This window comes from Dreissena polymorpha, chromosome 8 (assembly GCF_020536995.1).
Source record: "Dreissena polymorpha isolate Duluth1 chromosome 8, UMN_Dpol_1.0, whole genome shotgun sequence".
In the NCBI taxonomy this organism is placed as follows: domain Eukaryota; kingdom Metazoa; phylum Mollusca; class Bivalvia; order Myida; family Dreissenidae; genus Dreissena; species Dreissena polymorpha.
This window is the reverse complement of record NC_068362.1, coordinates 34,219,495-34,234,751: the sequence shown is the minus strand read 5'-3', so window position 1 is coordinate 34,234,751 and position 15,257 is coordinate 34,219,495. Positions and strand designations below refer to the sequence as shown.

Sequence of the window (15,257 nt, the reverse complement as noted above, 5' to 3'; positions counted from 1 at the left end):
TAGAAAACATACCAAAGTGATTTCCACTTTCACACACCATTTGCCCAGGCTATTCAAAAACATGGCGCTATGGCAACGTGAGCATTCCCATGCAATCGGTTTCCTTGATAAATATGCAACCACTGATAAAACACAAACACATATAATAGCAGTAATTGCCTAAGTGTGCATGATAATGCAAATTAAACTTTTATAAACATAATTATCAAAAACACATTAAAGCTGAAATCACCGCCATAAAACAGTCCTTGTAAAAGCATAGGGTTCAAACCAGTTATATAAGTTATCCGGCAATAATCACTTTAAGGGGAAAGCAAACGAAACCCATTTTTTAAACAATATGTGTAATAAAACATTAAAACGTATTGTTTAGAGCTAGAATAATGTTAATGTAATATTATTAGATTCAAAGGAATTACAGATTAAACGTTTATGTAGCTGACCAATGCCAAAACAGTAAATTATTAATATAGATATTTCAAAAGGTATAGAAATGATGGTATATTAACCACACTTCACAATTTATACTAAACTATATATTAAATAAATTGTTCACATAACTAGTACATAAACAAAACTTATTTAATACAGCGCAAAAATAAAGCGATTTAAGTAAAGTTTTGAAACAAACCGACATAATGATAATATACGGATAAACTAAAACATAAACAAAATGTACGAGACTGCTCGACCGACAGACAAACATGTATACGCGTTTGTATGAACAAATACAGAGAGGCACACGGATAGATAGTCACAATAAAGGCATATTCATAATAGCAAGTAAGAAGACCGACCGGTACACGTAGAAAAACAAACTTATAAACAAGTAGAAAGGCTAATGACCAAGAATATAATTAAAAGTAACCCATCAACAGACACGAGGAACAAACAAAGCCATAAACGGGTAGACAAGCATATAGAAACATTGGCCTATCAACAAATACGCAGTTAGAAATGCCGATCAATCAGATATCCAACCATAGAAGGCTAAAACTAATATAAATCAACGCATAGTCACACACATTGATTTTCAGTAAATTTAAGATTGAATTTTTTTTAAGTAGTGCGGCGGTGCATTTGAATTATTTTTTATTGAAATATAATGTATCGGTATGTGGAAAATCTGTATTTATGATCTATATTTAATAATTGAAACGAACGATGAATTTCATTTACGCTTTTATTCCATGCATGCAAATTATTTGGTTTTATAAAGAAGGAATGTGTTCATGAATATAACAGAGATATTAAAATTTCATTTCGCCGCGGATCGATCGTATGCTGTACTGTATTTCTATTCAGACAATTATGAAATCGATCAATCAACCGAGAGCATTGTATAAAGTATGAATCAGCCGTTACGCGACAAAACATAAACTAGTGAAATTAGTGATAATAATACAAAACTTGTCCCTTTGCTTTTAACCGTACGAACTGTTGTAATAACACATAACAAACACAAATGCAAAAAAAATGTTATATAAAACATTTATAATATATTATAACATATAAATCTTAAAGACATTTGTGTCAGAAATACAGGTTATATCGTAAGCTGATAAATGCAAATAGGTATAAAGCCAGATAGAAAGAAAAAATGATCAAATGACTCAAATGTTCATGACGCCGACAAACTTAAAATAAGAAAGACAGAAACTGGCACACTTAAATTATATTTACCTTGAAGGACATCCTGTGACCGGACATTGGAAGGCATCTAATTTCACCCACTCGAACGGTCTTGCCATTGATTGCTTTGTTTAGTTGATACCTAAATAAAACTGAAACGTATTAACATTTGAAATAATCGCCTACTACATATCGTCATGACCATTGTGGTTAAATATGTAATCACATTATACTAGACTTGCGACACCTTAAGGGTTTCGCGGGATGGAATGAGTGGGGAGATCATATACAATTTTCAGCTTTCAGGAAGCAAGGACCCTCTAGACGTGAAACATAAGCTTTCCAACACTATATGATTCCAGTTCCACAGCACATATTGCATTAGTTCAATGGGAAGAACATTAAACGGCATATTCACAAATCTCTGAATAACAAACAGTGCTCAAAAATATTTAAAGTAGTCATTTACTATTTAATTGATTATGTCCTCTGATTGTTGCATTTTAATTTAAATATGTGTTCCTATATGCATTTATTGTTGTTTTGACTTAAAAAACTAAAATGGATGCCCATTCTTAGTTTGCTGTCTTAGTCTACCCTAAAATTATACATGTTTCTTGCATAATTGAATTATCAAAAACTGCATACTTGTAAAGGCATTGTCAGAGTTATTTGGTTAGGTTAGAGACAAAGTAAAGCAAATATATTTATTTTTCTTAAAATGAATCATCCTCTGAAGCCCCCACTGGGATTCAAACCCAGATCTCTTTCCTCTGGGAAGGAAAGTATTCTATCTTGAAATACAAGGGCAAGTAAGAGGACAATTTGCAATTTTAAACCTATAAACATATAAACTTAATTTTTCACATGACCTTAGAAACAACACAGACATCTCCGAATCTGAAATACATTACAGTTACAATTCAGGTTTTTAGTATTGTGCATTGTACATGAATGTTTAAGTGTTGTATTTATCCTTGGTACACAGAACTGCCTAAAGATGCGTAAAATACCAGTATTCAAATCTGAAAACATCCCATGTGTTTGTTTTACTCTGTTAGTATCCCTATTTTATTTCAATAAAGCAGTTTTTTCCTTCTCCTGAAAATTTAACTAAATATCAGTTATGCTACTTTTTACATTCAGCAAATGACATGTGTCCGTAATGTCCATTTTGAAAATTTGGTTAAAAAAACATTATTTTTACCAAAAAGGTAGACTTAATAATTATTATTAAACAGTTGATGTATGTCGCCTTAATAAAAAAACATAAATGGGAAAGAAATAAAATGTTTAAAAATGTCAGTTACATGACTTATAACATTAAGTAGACGATATAGCTTTGATACTTTAGGATAAGAGTAGACCTTAACACAAATAGGATAAGAGTAGACCTGAACTTAACCAAATTTTCAATTTTCTAACTATAAAAGGGGGCATTATTCAGTCAAAAAACAGAAAAAAATGGGTACAAAAAATGTGTGTACGAAAACAATTGGGTAAGAAAAAATTATGCCGAAAAAATATATGCTAAAATAGCTTGGAGTCTTGACCACCAAAACGGCTTGGATTTTAATTATGCTGAAATAACTCGGGGTCATGACCACCAAACTGGCTTAGAATTCAATTATGCTGAAATAGCTCAGGATCTTGACCACCAAACTGGCTGGGATTTTTATCATGCTGAAAAAGCTCGGGATCTTTACCACCAAACTGGCTTGGATTTGAATTATGCTCATAGATCGGGTTCTTGACCACCAAACTGGCTTGCATTTTAATTATGCTGAAATAGCTAAGGATCTTGACCATCAAACTGGCTTGGATTTTAATTATGCCAAAATAGTTCAGGATCTTCACCACCAAACTGGCTTGGATTTTAAATATGCGGAAATAGCTTGAGGTCTCGGCCATGAAACTGGCTAGGATTTTAATTATGGTGAAAAAGCCCTGGTTCTTGACCACCAAACTGGCCTTGATTTTAATTATACCGAAATAGTTCAGGATCTTGACCACTAAACTGACTTGGATTTTAAATATGCTGAAATAGCTCAAGGTCTCCCCCACGAAACTGGCTTGGATTTTAATTATGCTGAAAAGGCTTGGGGTCTTGACCACCAAACTGGCCTGGATTTTAATTATACCGAAATAGTTCAGGATCTGGACCACCAAACTGACTTGGATTTTTATTATGCTGAAATAGCTCGGGGTATCCTCCACCAAACTGGCTTGGATTTTAATTATGGTTAGAAAGCTCGGAGTCTTTACCACAAAAATTGACCACCAAACTGGCTTGGATTTTAATTATACCGAAATAGTTCAGGATCTTGACCACTAACCTGACTTGGATTTTAATTATGCTGAAATAGCTCGGGGTCTCTGCCACCAAACTGGCTTGGATTTTAATTATGGTGAGAAAGCTCGGGTCTTGACCACAAAAATGGCTTGGATTTTAATTATGCTGAAATAGCTTGGGATCTTTACCACCAAAGTGGGCGGGGCCCTGGGGTGGGTAATGTGAACATGGATGGTCGAGACACTGTGTTGTCATAAGAAATCTTTAGTATTAATTTGAAGTCAATTGGTGAAGAATGGTGCGGCAGAGGCCGACGCGTATTCCCACGCCGCATGTTTGACCCAGGGGGCGCCCCAGGTTTGGTAATGTGGCCATGCATGGTTGAAATTGACCGTAACTATTGTCTTAAGAGATTTCGAGTGCTTGACAGGTTAATGTAAGCCATCATGGAGAGGGGTGGTTTATGTGGGTTGGTGGTAATTTAAAAGATGAAGTTTCAAAAATAATTATAAAAATAAAATTGGGGGGGGGGGGAATTCTTGGGTGGGGCATGGGGGATAGTTTGGGTGCAGTGCATTGTGGTATGTCAGGTAAGTGTTGTTTTGTCAAAGTATGAATCAAATGTGATCATATATAAAGAAGTTATGGCAATTTAAGCAAAATGTTCAATTATCTAAGTATAAAAGGGGCAATAATTCTGTCAAATGCTTGATACAGTTTTCTGCTCTTGTTTATAGATTGGGATCATGTTGGTAAAGAAGTATGCAAAATATGAAAGCAATATGTCAAAGGACATAGAAAATATTGGAGGTGGTATGCAAACTTTAACATAGATTTATCAAAAATATGCATATTCTAAGTATAAAAGAGCAATAATTCTGTCAAAATGCTTGATACAGTTGTCTGCTCTTGTTTATAGATTGGGATCATGTTGGTTATGAAGTATACAAAATATGAAAGCAATATGTCAAAGGACATAGAAAATATTTGAGGTGGTATGCAAACTTTAACATAGATTTATCAATAATACACTTTAACTCCAATATAGTGCGGTCCGTTATAACGCTGTGTCCAATATAACGCGGGGGATCCTTGGATCCCTTTTTTTCTCCAACCTTCCATTTCTGATTCAAATCCATGTTATGCAACTTCATGTATTTTCATAAATTCAAAGAAGCTGGCGATCACAGCTTGATTGCTTTATCCGCCCGTTTAACTGATTTTAATCGATTAGAGGTTAAACAACACTCGACAGCTAATTGGTGTTAATCTGTTGTGTAATGTCAATAAAGGTGTGAAAACAAGCGAGTCAGTGTTTATTACATGTATTCCCTATCAGAGCGGTTCGATGCGCTAATTTCAATAAGGCAAGTGCAAGCGGATTAATTATCAAATTAAAGTTATTTAAAACTATTACCTGTTTATGTTCCATATTTATCGTGTATTGTATTTCGTTGGTATAAAATATGGCTGTGTAAGTGTGTTATTGTTTATTATATGCTACACATGCTTGATAAATAAAGTTATCTTTGTGTGTGTTTAATGTTTCAGTAGGTATACGAAAAATACATTTAACAAGGGACAAAATTGTCACAAAACCAGGTTTTCATTGTGAAAAAAAAATCTGATAAACGGAGAAAAGTCAAACTGAACTTTTGAAATGAACAAACAAAATTAACCCCCTTTATAAGTTTTTTTTTTTTTAAATCTATTTTTAGTCGTGGCGACCTTGACATTGGAGATATTGACGTGATTCTTTCGTGCGACACACCATCCCATGATGGTGAACAAATGTGCCAAATGATTTTAAAATCTCACAATGAATGACATAGTTATGGCCAGGACAAGCTCATTTATGGCCATTTTTGACCTTTGAACTCAAAGTGTGACCTTAACCTTGGAGATATCGACGTAATTATTTCGCGCGACATACCGTCCAATGATGGTGAACAAATGTTCCAAATGACTATAAAATCTGACAATGAAAGACATAGTTATGGCCCGGACAAGCTTGTTCCGCCAGCCCGCCCGCATTCGCCAATCTAATAACCATTTTTTTCCTTTGGAAAACCTGGTTAAAAATCCTGACGATTTATTTACATGCTAACGCAGTGTAATAGTTAACAGAGATGCACTTAAATTTTTGCCAGTTATCAGAAAGTCCACGGAAAGCACGTTTTTTACATGCTGCGTATGACGCAATAAAACATTTCTTTGTACATGTATCATTTTGCATCGTATTGCATTCAATCTAAATTTAAATTCGCTCGTTCAATGAAAGCTGTGTCCCATAATGCACTGTACTAATTTTTCTGAAAAATGGCGTAGGCATATGAATTTGTTAACGAAGTTCGTAAACATATTTCTTGTCATAAATGTTAAACATTATTTTTTCGTAAGTGATATAATTATATTGGATTATCGGATAAATGTGCACATTAGAAAAGCGGTAGTTATACTGTTATCGCTCGATTCGGTTTACATGCATGTATTTGCGGTTGACAACACAGCATGAAGATACACAAGACCTATATTATAGGCTATACTTTACCTGTTTTTATAGCCCCTTAAATAAATTAGCTCAAAACTTATAACGCTTTCTGTTTATAACGCTGTTGCGTGGCTTGGACCCCGTCATCCGCGTTATATTGGAGTGACAGTGTATGCATATTCTTAGTATAAAAGGGGCAATAATCCTGTCAAAATGCTTGATACAGTTGTCTGCTCTTGTTTATAGATAAGGGTCATGTTGGTAAAGAAGTGCATGTATGCAAAATATAAAAGTAATTTGTTAAAGGACAAAGAAAATATTTGGGGTAGTACACAAACTTTAACATGTGCACGCTAACGGTAACGCCGACGTGATCAGGATAGCTCCATTATATATATTTCATATATATTAGTCGAGCTAAAAATGAGTGAAAATCTCTGACCCGTCTCCACCCCATCCCCTTTAACTTTTGACCCAGGGGTCAGATCAAAATTCCAAATAGTGCAGGGTCGCACATAATGCTCATAGCTACCATGTGTTTAAGTTTCAAGGTTCTAGTGCTTATGGTGTAGGAGATAGTGGCTAGGACAGACGGACAGACTGATGTTGGAGATAACCACAATGAACCTGTTAACAGCCAACTAACGCTGCCAACAAAGCACAAGCTTTACGTGTCAGGATGCGGCACTATCTATACAAACTGCATAAGGAATTACAAGACGCTTAGGGTTTGAGGGACACCAAACCTGATTATGAGTCTTCCACACCTTAAGCATCTTAATAACCCTTTGCATGCTGGTAAATTTGTCGTCTGCTAAAATGTCGTCTGCTGAATTTCTAAAATCAGCATTTTCTTCATTTTTTTTTCAAAGAATACTATCAGAATAGCAAACAGTTTGGATCCTGATGAGACGCCACGTTTTGTGGCGTCTCATCTGGATCCAAACTGTTTTCAAAGGCCTTTAAAATTCGGTTCCTGCACTGAAAGGGTTAAATATACTTATTTGCTTGTGTACATGTACCTGATAATAAATTATTATTATTACCTGTTTTGGCATCAACAAGCTTTATCGATTGGCTCTCAAATTTTGCACATAAACGCTACACGATCAACCATTGGCCTTTTCATTTCAAGTCGGAGAGCAATTTAGCCCTTAGTCGGTCATAAAAGGGTGGAGGATCTATTTAAAGTACAACTATTCCAGATACAAAAATATGAATTCATTTATTTAATGCACTTATTTTCTTCTCTTTTGCTACGAAATGACCATAAACCAGCTTACGCATATTTTGCATTAGCAGATAATATTTCTTCTTTTACATATGAAAGGTAAAAAGAAATTCAAGCAGCATTTTATAATATAAATTCTCAATTTTATGGTTTACTATCTATTTTTCCCAATTTTATGGTTTATCTGGATTATTTTCTGAATTCAAAAGACACTGGCTTAAAAAAACTGTCTATGCATGTAACTGTTTATTGAAATCTCTTTATGAGTGATTATAAATGCATGATAAAATTCTAACATGTTATGTAATAGATAAATCTATATTGTTTGTATTTTTCGTAAACATTATTAGCCACCGTTGTGGTCAAACATATTTTTTTGTTTTATTAATGACTTTGTTTCACAGATTACTGTAACAGAGCTACAGATAAGGTGCGCATTTGTGTAAATACCCAATGTAAAATTGCCGATAACGCATAGAAAAATAAAACCATGCGTTCCGAAACCCAATTGAAATTGCCGATTACGCATATCATATTTTTCCTTTGCATAACGAGTAAATTTGTCCCGGAAATACCCTGGTCAGAAATACCCGGATTCTTTCCGCTTTGTCCAAGTGCTTTCAGTATAACCTTCAGCACAATAATATGTACGGAAAAAAGTGTCTTTGTGACTACATGTTATTGTTGTGAAAATGTCGAAACCTTGAGGCCTTAAAAATGGAAACATCGTATCCTAGGAACAAAAAAACTCAATTTTAAGATATTTAACCGCAGGCAACACAAAATCAGAAGCGGAAAATATAGTGAAACTAATTCTTGACGATATTATGTCGGAGGCAATCGCTGTCAGTGCTTACATTGTAAGAAAACTGGTGGAAAAAATCGTTGAACTTTTTGTTTTAATCAAGACTGTATATTATGGATACATCTACATAATTACACAAAATCTCTGAAACTAATCAATTAAGAGTGGAACTACAACCAGCTTATTCAGGTAAGCAGGTGAGAATTTAAGACAATGAACATACCCAATTTTAAAACAAAGGTACCCAATTGTCAATTAAAGTACCCGGTAGTGGGTACCGATTTTTTTGTACCCAATTGAATATGAAAATACCCAATTGAACTCAAAAGTAGTGGGTATTAACCAAATTACTCAAAAAAGTTATCTGGAGCTCTGCTGTAACGTACAATCTTTATACGGAATGAAGGAGTTTTTATTTACAAGTACACTTTTTGTATTTTTTTGATAGTCTACTTAATTTTTGTTTTACTGTTAAACAAAATTAAGCCGCACGCGTCAGACTAATGTCGTTACAATCTAGAGTTTAAATGAAATTATGTCACACGATAGACGTATTAAAATATTTAACTGCATGTCCGACTTGTCGTCATTAAATTCAAGTAGTCATCAAATTCAAGATTTAAAATGAAAATACGTCACAAGATATATGTATTTCATACCATCCAATTTTTTAAGAATATTTTCAGATCTGAATACTGGTATTTTACATGTGTTAAACTTTAACTGTAATGTATCGCAGATTCAGAGATGTATGTTTTGTTGTAAAGGTCATTTAACCCAACATATCTCAGACACAAAGAGTGTCCAAATTTGTGCGAACAATTAAATTAAAACTAAGACATTTATCGATTGTCATTACCTGCTGTATAATTTATTTGTGTACTGACATATATTCAATTGTGGTGAAATCAACCGGGATCACCTTGGTGAGAATCTGGTGGAAAAATCACTGCACTAACCTGAGGCATCAGAGTGTCATGATTGATTGCTCAGTTGTACATATTTTTTGAATTCTGGCTACCATAACTTTAAATGTCGCTTTTTATGATTTTTGACTGGCGCGACTTTATAGTTATGGACCAACCCCATTAGGAAAGTCAACCAGAAAATGCCGAAAGTCGACAGTTTACAAAGACCGGTCCAAAACAGCTTTTAAATGCAGTTATTGGCCCATATCAATCACTTGATTGGAAAGATTGACATTTTTCACATTTAACTGATACATTCTTTCACAAAATACTATCTTAAACATTTAAAATTTATCTATTCTGCTCTTTCATATCGAGAAAAACAGCGATGTGACAGACTTTCTTGAAATGCGAATCTCCCGAGATTTCACGGTCATATGATGGTATTTCTACTTTTAGTAACATACCATGTGCTCAAGTGTTTTCAAATTCAGAATGACATTTCCCGGTATTTTAGAATATTCTGGCTTGTTTTGTGAACAAATTGTAGTGTAAATACAAACTCAAAGTAAATATTTAAAACTTCACACTGAAATCATTTTTATAATCCACCAGACTTGTTGTTAATCACAAATAATAGATTTCAGAAAACGAAAGTAATGTTTACAATTTCAGCAAAAAATGTCAAGGTCGTTCGAAAGTATCCAAATTAAAACTAGTCTTGGACAAAGCGACAATGGCGTCAAAATTGTGAATTTCAGACTGATGAGAGTTATTTTCATCTATTGTAAGATGCATTTGAAACATTTGAACCTTAAAATATTCCTTGGTGCAGTAATTTATATTCATTCACCAATATATGTAGAAATGTATCCAAGAAAATGAGTATTCTTTGATTTATAGCGTGACATAAATATGTTACGACTCTGGTTGACTTTCGATACGGGGTTGGCTTCATCATACAGGTATGTCAATACTATATCAGTGTCCGACAAATTTCTTATTTTTCAGGGAGCCCACTGGGCTACCAATAAAAATATTTGGTAGCCCATATAATTTTCCTACAAAATGATAAGATGCAGGTTTTCATCTTTATTTTATTTCTTCATTTACATATATACATAATATGTATACATACATATACATAATACAGCAAGTAGTCTGATGTACACAGTCAATATCGTTAATTAATGTTACAGTACAGGCACCGTGTACTTAAATGTAAATGTACCAAAGAAAATCATATACTACATGTAGATATTACATGTATGTGCACATGTATGTGTACTTAAATTCGGACAGCACATTAAGTTGGAAACGTAAATAAAGCGTTTAGATGATCAATACGACTGACTCGTATGGTGTTAATCAATGCAATTGCTCTTTTTAACAACAAATACCGAGTTTCAAGAAATCAAGAGTATTAAATCATTTATTTACTTGTGTCCGACTTTAAGTTCTGTCCGAATTTACATATTGCATCCGTATGTTACGACACTAGTGTGCAGTCAGTATACAATACAATAATTGTTTCAATAATGAAGGAACTGATACAGTGTCATGGCTCGAAATTAACACTCGCACACTCGCAAAATGCGAGTGAAAAATACGGATTGCGAGTTAAGTTTTAAGCCACTAGTAATTTTTTGCGAGTAAAGAAATAGTGAAAAAAAAATAAGTAATATTGCTAAATATGCTTGACGTTCTGAACGCTAAACCGTAGGTCATAGAACGTCCATATACCCGTATGCGGAAGTCCGCACCTTGTATGTAGACTGGTAAAGATATAGTACAGATTCGCGGATGGTATTGGTACAGAGAACGTTAAACAGTCTACTAATTCAAACGTGTTCATTGAACTTGAACAGACATGGTGTCGAAGCGAAAAATAACTAGTTTCTTTTTGCCCACAGGCGTAAATAACAATACGAAAGATAAAGCAAAGTTAACCTTTGAGTAAAAAAAAACAAAAACGTTAAATTATGTTTTCAGCAAAATTTTCGAGAATGTTTTTGATTTTGCGAGTTGGTATGAAAGCTGCTCGCAATGTTTTGCAAGTAGAAAAAAAAAGTTAAATTCGAGCCCTGAGTGTTACCGTAACGATACAGCGTGTTTACATTATATTTTATGAAGAGGAAATGTCAATGCCAAATAATTCGCGAGATACCCCGGTACTTTAGTTGAAATTCACAACGAAACTTTTAATGGAAATTAAATGATCTCAATGATGTACCCACTACAAAATTTTTATTTACAAATAAATACACCCATGCCAATTTGTGTGCGCTTTTTATCTGGACCAGGGGTTATACGTTTGTATAGGTCCCTGTCTGGACAAAGAAATTCATTTATTAAATGTAGAATTTTGTAACCTAAAATAGCTGTACACAACGTGTGCAAACCGTCGCAGGTGATTTACGCAAGTTGCAATTGAACGGTCCTGATTGGGAGCTTATTTCATCATATCTTTAAATAGAATCATATGCCGAAATTCAATTGACACTTAAGAAAATTTCAAACGTTTGTGTTTATGACTCTCATCGTCTATATTACCCTCCCATAATTTGGTTTAAAAAAAATTAAATTGGGCATATATGGGATTATTGATTAACAGTCGATCAATCCAATTATTAATTGACAATGCAAACTTATTAGCAGGTGTTAACCGCGTTGTTATTAATATTCATTTTCGGTTTCATTACCGTTTTGAAGAATCCGCTATTGTTTTGATTTATTTAATGTTCTGCATCCTTGGATATTTAACGACATAAAAAACGTAGTCGCTCTTACTCATAGTTGCGGTTAACAAAGAATTCCAAACTGCGAAATGATGTTGCATCATGTGCGCCAACTATCCAACCGGCTCTCATTATATTATTAGCAGACGACAAATGTTGATTCTGATTGAATGATTAAAATTCACTCTTACTGTTTACGACATTACCGCAAGTGATCGGTGACTGATAAGATAATTGATTGCACTTTGTTATCGGATTATAAACAAGACACGGTGTAGAAACACATGGTCAGCGTGTTTATTCTACGTATGTCTGTCAATAAAACGGGCTACCGCTCTTATAGATTTATAGTAGCCCGGCGGGCGTCAGCTGAACATTTCAGTAGCCCAATGAAAAAATGGATTTGTCGGACACTGCTATATAAATTGTACGCTGAAGTTTCTTTAGCTAATATTTTTCTTATGTTGACAGACCATTGACATTGCTGGGGTTTGTTGAGATAAATACTTATTATCATCAGGGGCAGGAAGACATTAAACAGCGTATCATTACGTAGACAACAGTTGCACAACTGTATGCGTAAAAGGTAAATCAGTATATTAATAATTATGTTGACAACTAGCTTACGTAGCAACGTCCGAAAATATGAATAATCCGACATCTATTTCAATATTTTAAATTCAAGATATAATGACTACTGAACTGTTTTACTTTAAGGAAAAAACAGTAAAAGTATGTTTTTAAAGAAAATGAAACACAACAAACAATATACTTATCATGATAACGGCTAAACGACTTATTATCCCAATATAACACTGTCATTGAATCGCACATTTCAATTTAAAATTATTCCCCTTGAAAGTAAATGCATATTGATATAACGAATTCATCAAACGTTATCAAACATGAGTAATTTGCATTGCATCGGATTCCCACAATATTATGTGGATGTAAATCGGATGCGATTGTTGTTTATGTGTCAATTTGCCAGTGAGATACTTAAATTTCTTGCGTAGTAAAATCGGCTAGATTGAACTTAACCGGTACGCAGTTGTTTACCACTATCAAATCTACTGTAAAGTACACAAAGATACTTACATAATTCTGCCGTATCTGTCTTAATAAACATCCGCTGCACAAAATATAGACATTTGTATTAATGATTATAAAACACAATCATATTTTTCTGTGTTTATTGAATTTATGACACTGAGTTTCTTTGTTGCGTTACAAGATGGCGGATCTCTAGCGCTGTTTGTGAAGTGACGTCACAATGTTTATTTGAGCGCGTGCTCGTTCCCACAAAAAAAGTCTAAACACAAAATACTCGAAAACTTGATTTTTGCCAGGTATAACGCCTACGCCAACAGGTAGATCGCATTCTTGTCCATATACATGTCAAATTTCAGCAAACGTGTTCGGCCAGTTTTCAAGAGACCCAAATCGCGGCTATATGCCTCAACTTAACGAAACTTAGCCCCCTTTATCATTCGAATGAACGTCATCAATGATGACGTCCAATACATCACTCATTCCATAAAGAAAATATTGGATATCCAATTCTGTTTCCGAATGGAAATAATAAGGACGAACGTGTACAATTAAAGTTTAATTGATGTATTTCTTCAATATAAGCTGTAACAACGGTAACAAACAAGCAAACCTTACGTTTCTATGTTTATTATACTAGAGTTGCGACACCTTAAGGGTTTCGCGGGATGGAATGAGTGGGGAGATGAAATAAAACCTATTTCTTTTTGTGCATTTAATGATGGTAACCAAAGTTCTCGCAAAAATTTAATATACATATCACATGATAGTAACCATAATACTCGCAGACATGCTTATTTTTTCGAAGCCGTTCGATTAGCTACCTTTAAAGGAAGAACTTCAATTCCCATGACTATAATATTAAAAACGTGAAAAGAGCAAACCACTGCAGTGTGTCGGACATTCCCATCTTAAACACTATCGACTAGCATTAAGCCTTTTTCTGTGTCTACAAAATTCTGTGTATTTTATTGAATCATCATTATAGCTTTGCGTTCAAGATAGTGTTGAATTCATTTTGCAATGCAATCAGCGCTTTGATTTTATATTACGAAATGTATTACGCAGTACATTGTGTGACGTCATTTCGGTGACGAAACACAACAGTTTTATTTACACTCTCTGGAATTTAAGGACATGTCGCGGACGTTGTGTTTTAAATCTGTAAACTATTTGTTTAAAGCATCGAACGAATGCAAAACGTATTTCGGATTGTGTGTTCATCATGCATAAATGTAAACATAAATAGGAATACAATACAATTGTGTGGTTTGAACTAAGTTTCGATAAAGACATGGATTAATAAAGGTGGAAGTGCATATCGTTTCAAGGTGTTTGATATAAACTTTGGATTAAAGTAGTCAACTTATTGTTACAAACATTGGATTAATAATGTCATTTAGATAAGCGTGACGTTTATACTTAATTAAGTATTTTTATAACTCTTGTTAAAGCTGAAATTGAGTCATCAAATTTCGCTACAAAACGGTGTCAGTTGCAATAGATATTTAAATGTGCTACGTTAAATTATTATTATGTTTGATTATTTTGTTTATTTGTTACGCACTTTATGCTGCAAATGATGTGTTGCTCACGGCAAGCCTCGCCGTGTAAACCTTTCTTCAACTCGTCGGACAAATTCAAGTACACGTGATACTTACATTGTATTTTATTTTTTCTGTGAATTTGATGATGGTCACCAAAGATATCGCAGAGATTTTAATATACATGAAACTATTTCAATTAATGCTATTTTGAGAAGTCCGTCCCCGCTCTGCCGTTTGTTATTGTTTATATCATACTATTTTGCTGCTCTATATAAACATTTCTCAAAACCGGCTTTCCGTACTTTTATTTTGCATGCAACTGATTGCGCAATTTATGACGTATGTTGTGTGACGTAATTTATTTGTCAAAACAAACAATTTTAAGTTAAATTCTCTGGATGTTTTTAACAGTTATTTATTTGTTTAAAGCATCTAACGAATGCAAAAACGTATTTCGGATTGTGTGTTTATCATACATAATTGTAATTGTTATAAATATTGGATTATCGTCGTCATTAAGGTAAGCGTGTTGTTTATACTAAATTGCTTTGCTGCTCACGTT

The 15,257-nt window shown here is 33.9% G+C and overlaps 1 long non-coding RNA gene across 4 annotated transcripts in view; it reads right to left on the bottom strand.

The window, feature by feature from the left end:
* LOC127842233 (uncharacterized) overlaps window positions 1-15,257 on the bottom strand; it is a 42,690-nt gene that overhangs the window by 1,377 nt on the left and 26,056 nt on the right. For all 4 annotated transcript variants that reach the window (XR_008031518.1, XR_008031516.1, XR_008031519.1 and 1 more), the window contains exons 2-3: window positions 1,684-1,774; window positions 13-103 (exon numbers count right to left, since the gene is read on the bottom strand). This is a non-coding gene — a long non-coding RNA (uncharacterized LOC127842233). The remainder of the gene's footprint in view (window positions 1-12; window positions 104-1,683; window positions 1,775-15,257) is intronic.